General features: G+C 41.0%; 1 non-coding gene across 1 annotated transcript; it reads left to right on the top strand.

Moving 5' to 3' along the window:
• Positions 1-497: 497 nt before the first annotated feature.
• LOC131219615 (small nucleolar RNA R71) lies at positions 498-604 on the top strand. Its single transcript, XR_009158265.1, has one exon. It is a non-coding gene; the product is annotated as a small nucleolar RNA R71 (small nucleolar RNA).
• Positions 605-5,807: the final 5,203 nt, after the last annotated feature.

Genomic DNA, 5,807 nt, shown 5'->3' with positions numbered 1-5,807 from the left:
CCTCCAACTAAAGTTTGGATGATTTTTCCAGCCAGGATTGTATGTGTTGGAGTTAGGTCCAGTAAAAGGTCTTTTGATAATTATTTACGGCATTAGCTTGTTCATTCAACACTCCTCGAAAGGTAAGTATTGTAGGACAGTTTTCAGTTATGTGAATGTTGCAATCACAGATGCCGCAAACAATTTCATTGACCTTATCCTTCTTTCCTTCCATGGCCTCAACTTTCCTTATGAGCGTAGTCACTTTACACTTGAGATCATCCTCTTCTTTCAAGAGATATAATCCACCTTTTTCCTTTAATTGAGTCGGCCTAGACGTGGTGTTCGCCATTGGGTAATAGTCCCATGATTGTGTTTTTTCAGCGAGACTATCTAGGTAGTCCCATACCTCGTCAACATCTTTGTTGATGAACTCTCCATTACACATTGTCTCGACCATTTGGCGCATGGAAGATGTCAGTCCATCATAGAAAAAATTTGTAATGCGCCACGTTTCAAATCCGTGTTGTGGGCATGAACTGACCAAATCTTTGAACCTTTCCCAACATTGGAAGAATGTTTCATCTTCCTTTTGGGCAAAGTTCATGATTGCTTTTCTGAGGGTAATCGTTTTATGATGTGGGAAGAATTTTTTTATGAATTCCCTCTGCATATCGTTCCATGTGTCAATGGATCTAGGACGCAGTGAATGTAACCACGTCTTAGCTTTCTCTTTTAAGGAAAAAGGAAAGAGTTTCAGCCTAATTGTATCCTCAGATACATTAGGAAAACATAATGTAGCTATAATCTCATCGAACTCTTTCAAATGTAAATATGGATTTTCTGATTCAAGTCCATGGAATTTGGGAAGGAGTTGGATAACTCCTGGCTTGATGTCCATTTGTCCTGTATTTTCAGGAAAAATCATGCATGAGGGCATACTCACTCCCGCCGGTTGTAGATAATCTCGTAAAGTACGAGGCGGGGTGCTGTTGTACCTCATTCTCATCTTGGGTATCCTCCACCCCGGGTGGAAGTGGAGGAGGTTGGTCTTCAGCCATAACCTCAATTAACTCCGGGGATTTCGAGCGGTGTCTAGTCTGCGATGGATAGTCAACCCCTCAACCAATCCTCCTTGATCAAGAGACGTCGAGTGTCGTCACGGGCCCACTTGGGCATGAAAACACTCACAAGCCCTTAATTAAAAAATTAACCCTAAGAAAGGAAAAGAAAAGCTAGAAAGAAAAGAGAGTTGGAAAGAAATTACCAAATTGAAGCCCCTAAGTTAAGGACTGCAAAATAAAATAAAATAAGTCGATTCTAAAAAGGAGAAAAACAATCTTTTAAAAGAAAGATAACAGTAAACTGATTTCTAAAAGAAAGTGGAAACTTCTAAAATAAATTAAGAAAGTCCTATATTAGAAAGTAAATTACTAAAAGAGAATTGAAAAATAGAAAGTAGGGAAGGAGTGTACCGAATTAGAGATTTCTATCTTAAAGGCCTACAAAAATAAAAAGGTTAGTTTCTAAACAAAAATTCTAAAACTAATTTAGGAAACAAATTAGATTTTAAAAGAGTTAAACTTAGAAAGTTACTAAAATAAAAATAGAAAGTTAATTTCTAAAAAGGGGAAGAAATGACCTAATTTCTAAAAATAAACTATTTCCTACAGAAGGGAGGATACTAGAGTTAGAAAATTTCTAAGATTTAAACCTTAATTCTAAAAACAGAAGAAGTAGACAAATTAGGAAGGAATTACCAATTTAAGAACTTATGTCAGGATCCTACAAAACAGGAAAACAGGTTAAGTTCTAAAAATAGAATAAAATAAAATAAAAACTTCTATCCTAAAGTAAGTAAAATCCTAATCCTAACTTAATTCTAAAACTAATTAATTTCAGAAAAACGTAACCGTCAGTCCCCGGCAACGGCACCAAAAACTTGTTCACTCCCCAAGTATAGGGTTGTGATGTAGTAATAAACTCGGTAAGACCGAGGTCGAATCCACAGGGACTGAAACTTGTACGTTTCCTGAAACTAACTAGAAATAGAACTAGCCTAAGATGCAATCTAAATCAAACATAAATTGATGAATAATGGTGAGAGATTAATGTAAAACTTTAAGGAATTCAACAGAAGGAAACTAGGGATTCAGAGGATCCACTTGTAGAGATCAGGGAGATCTTATGCCTGCATCAAGGTTTATGGAATTCAAACTGAACTTACTTGATCTGGTTTTAAGAGATGAAAAGTATATGAATTAGAATGGATTCCATCATCTAACCATGCCCAGGAGACAAGGCAAACAACAGGATTAAACTAATTACCAACTAATCAATAATGTATGAAAATCAGGAAGGGTACTGTCATCCTACCATGGCCATGGGACAATGATGAACAACAGGGGTTCCTGACTTCATAAACATAAAAAGGGAGAAAGAGGAAAAAGAAATATTCAAAAGCCATTGCAAACCCATTGTAATTTCAGTCACAACAGACCATTAAAGACTGAAACGAATATTCTTTTAATAATCAATACAAATCAACTTAAGTTCATGAATTTAAATGAAAAGCAGGAAATAATATCTCCCATCTCGCTACAGGCTTCACCTCTTAGCCCTAGCTAAGAGGTTTAGCCACACATGATTAGCTTAAACCCAAAGCAAATAGTAAAATAAAAGGGAACAGAAAAGAACAAGAAGGAAAGAAGAAAGAAAACCCGCTTCACGTCCCTGCCAAACTCTTCCTGTTTTCAGCCTCCCTGACGTCCAGCCCCAAGTCCTCTCCCTGCCTCTGCTCTCTCTCTCCAGCCACGTCTAGCAAAAGCCTCCTGTTCCAGTGCTCTATCCACGTTCTGGCAGCAACTAAAAATCCAGCACCAATCCTCCCCTGTTGCTTTACTTTTTCAAGCGTCTAGCCTCCCCCTTGAATCCTTTTTCTCCAAAAAAAACCTCCCCGACCTTCTTCCGCATTCTCTTTTTATCTTCGAGGTATGAAGAGAGTCCCATTCGTGGCCGGAACCCAGACGGTTTACACAGCCAGCTACTCAAATCGCGTTCGTGGAAACGCAAACCGACTTGCGTTTGGAATGTGATTGCACGACCGTAATCGTCCTTGGAGTGAAAATTTCTCCATGGCTAGGGTCAATCCTGGCTTGGGCATCATCTGGACGGTTTGGATCACCAATCCGATCACAGACAGTGGCCCACAATCGGCCGAAAATTCCGGATTTCCCGGATCGCGTGAACAGAGGCGCGCACGTCCGAGCGCTGTACTGTTGGTGGGGCCCACTTCACTGCTGATTCGAGGAATCCACGACGTCCACTGTATTCTACTCACAAAACCGTTCGGATATGGTCGGTTTTGGATCGACGCTGAAGCGGCCCACCTGATTTTTCATATCACCGTTCAACCTGAGTTTCGACGGTCAAAATCCGCTACACGCTGCTTCCTAGAAAAATTCCACCTAGGTGAGGTTAATAACCCTCCTCTGTACATAATGGACGGTCCAGATTGACGATTTGGATGATGAATGGGTCCCATAGAGAGGAACCGGCGGACCCACGCTCGCCTGCTGTGGAGGAATCCTGATTTGAGAAGGAGAGTCGAGTCCAGGACGGTTTGACCGTCCTGGAGTTTCCGTGCACGCCTGGTGCACCCACGCTGTACACCTGCTAAGCACATGTGGGTCCCAGGCTGATGTATATGAGAGATCAGCTCCGTCCAACCTGGTTGCCATATGATTTAAATGGTTGACACCAAAATTGAAGTATTTCAAGATATCAGGTGGGCCCCAGATTGATAAGTTGTGGGCTGATCTGTCCGTTGGGCCACTTCCACAGTGATCCAGGAGCTGAAATTTTACGTGTACGGTTTATTTATGGTCTTCAGGCCACGTATGAAGTTTCGAACTGATCAGATGGTGGGAACCCTATGATCTTGCATTCTGGACACTTTTCAGGCCACTTAAGCTTCAATTCCTTGATTTTCTTGGGTCCCTGATGTGTAATTCTATTGATCTTGGGTCTCTGGAGTCCGTCCCACGCTTTGGTGTCATTAGAGCGTTAAGTCCATGCTTTAAGCACCCATTTCGGTCCAGGCTCGTACATACACACTGCATTATAAACACGATTAATCAGGCCATTAAGCAGTATCATGCGTGTAAATCTATGCAATAAATGGGTCTGATATACAATATTTGACCCTCAACACAAGGATCCGAGGAAATCAGGCCATTCACGTTAAAGAGGCCCGAAATTGGTGAAAAATGCAAGATCACATAGTTCTTGCCATCTGATTGGCTCAAAACTTCATACATGGCCTGAGGGCTATAAATTAAGCGTACATATCAAATTTCAGCCTTCGGATCACTATGGAAGTACCCCAACTGACAGATCAGCCCATAAACCGTTAATTCTGGGCCCACCTGATATCTGGAACTGTCTCAACTTTGGTCTCGACGGTTTAAATAAGATGAGAAAGTAAATGGCTGGATCAGATTTTCAAATCACATCACATTGGGGCTGGAAGCTGGAACGTGAGAGGAAGAGCAAAGAAACGGTGAGTGGCGGTCTTGGCTTTGAAGAAAGAAGAGATCAGCACGTGAGCTGGGCTTTCTGCTAGATGTGGCTGGAGGGATTCAAGCTGCTGGCAACGTGTGGAGGACGGAAGAAAGGAAGACAGAGAGAGAAGATGGGAGAGAAAAGATAAGAAGTTTTTCTTATTTTTCTTTTATTTTTTCGTTTTCTCTTTCTTTTTATTTGCTTTGAGTCCAAGCCATTCATGTCTGGCTAAACCTCTTAGCTAGGGCTAAGAGGTGAAGCCTGTAGCGAGATGGGAGATTTTACTGTGTGCCTTTAATTCATAAACTGGATTTGATATAGTTGATTATTGAAGGAATATTTTTCTTAGTCTTTTATGGTCTGTTGTGACTGAAATTACAATGGGTTTGCAATGGCTTTGAGTATTTCTTTCCCTTTTTTATGTTTATGAAGTCAGGAACCCCTGTTGTTCATCATTGTCCAATGGGCATGGTAGGATGACAATACCCTTCCTGATCCTCATACATTGTTGGTTGGTTGGTAATTAGTTTAATTCTGTTGTTTACTTTGTCTCCTGGGCATGGCTTGGTGATGGAATCCATTCTAATTCATATACCTTTCACCTCTTGAAAACTACATCAAAGGAAGTCTAGTTAAATTCCATGATTTCTGAAGCAGGCATAATTTCTCCCTGATCTCTAGAAGTGGATCCTCTGAATCCCTAGTTTCCCTTCCTCTGAATTCCTTAAAGTTTTAGATAATTATTCCACAATTATTTCTTAAATTCTATTTGGTTTAGATTACATCTTAGTCTAGTTCTAGTTCTACTTGGTTTCAGATAACGTACAGGTATCAGTCCCTGTGGATTCGACCTCGGTCTTACCGAGTTTATTACTACATCACAACCCTATACTTGGAGAGTGAACATGAACCGAAAACATGAAAACATAAATATTACCCTGATTCAAAACTTCTCTGGGCCCACGAATATTTTAACTGTGTACGTTCAAATCTCGCATTTTAGGCTTACTTGAGTATTGTATCCAGTTCATTTTTGGCTCTATGTCCTAAAATGATCTCACAAAACGGATAGATGGGGTGGATTTCTCACAAACATCGCGGTGGGCTCCACCTAGGTTACGAGCGCATGAACTCGCCGCGAGAGGCTTTGGCAGGAAATCTGCGTCCGTTAGCTGAAGTCATTGGTAATGACATGGACTGATGAGAAGAAAGACGGATTGGCTACTCCCCCTGGCTGCTCTCTGGGCCCCACCGTGATATATGTG

Source organism: Magnolia sinica, chromosome 11 (genome assembly GCF_029962835.1).
Source record: "Magnolia sinica isolate HGM2019 chromosome 11, MsV1, whole genome shotgun sequence".
NCBI lineage: Eukaryota > Viridiplantae > Streptophyta > Magnoliopsida > Magnoliales > Magnoliaceae > Magnolia > Magnolia sinica.
Note: the sequence above shows the minus strand (reverse complement) of the source record. Positions and strands in the feature narration are given on the sequence as shown.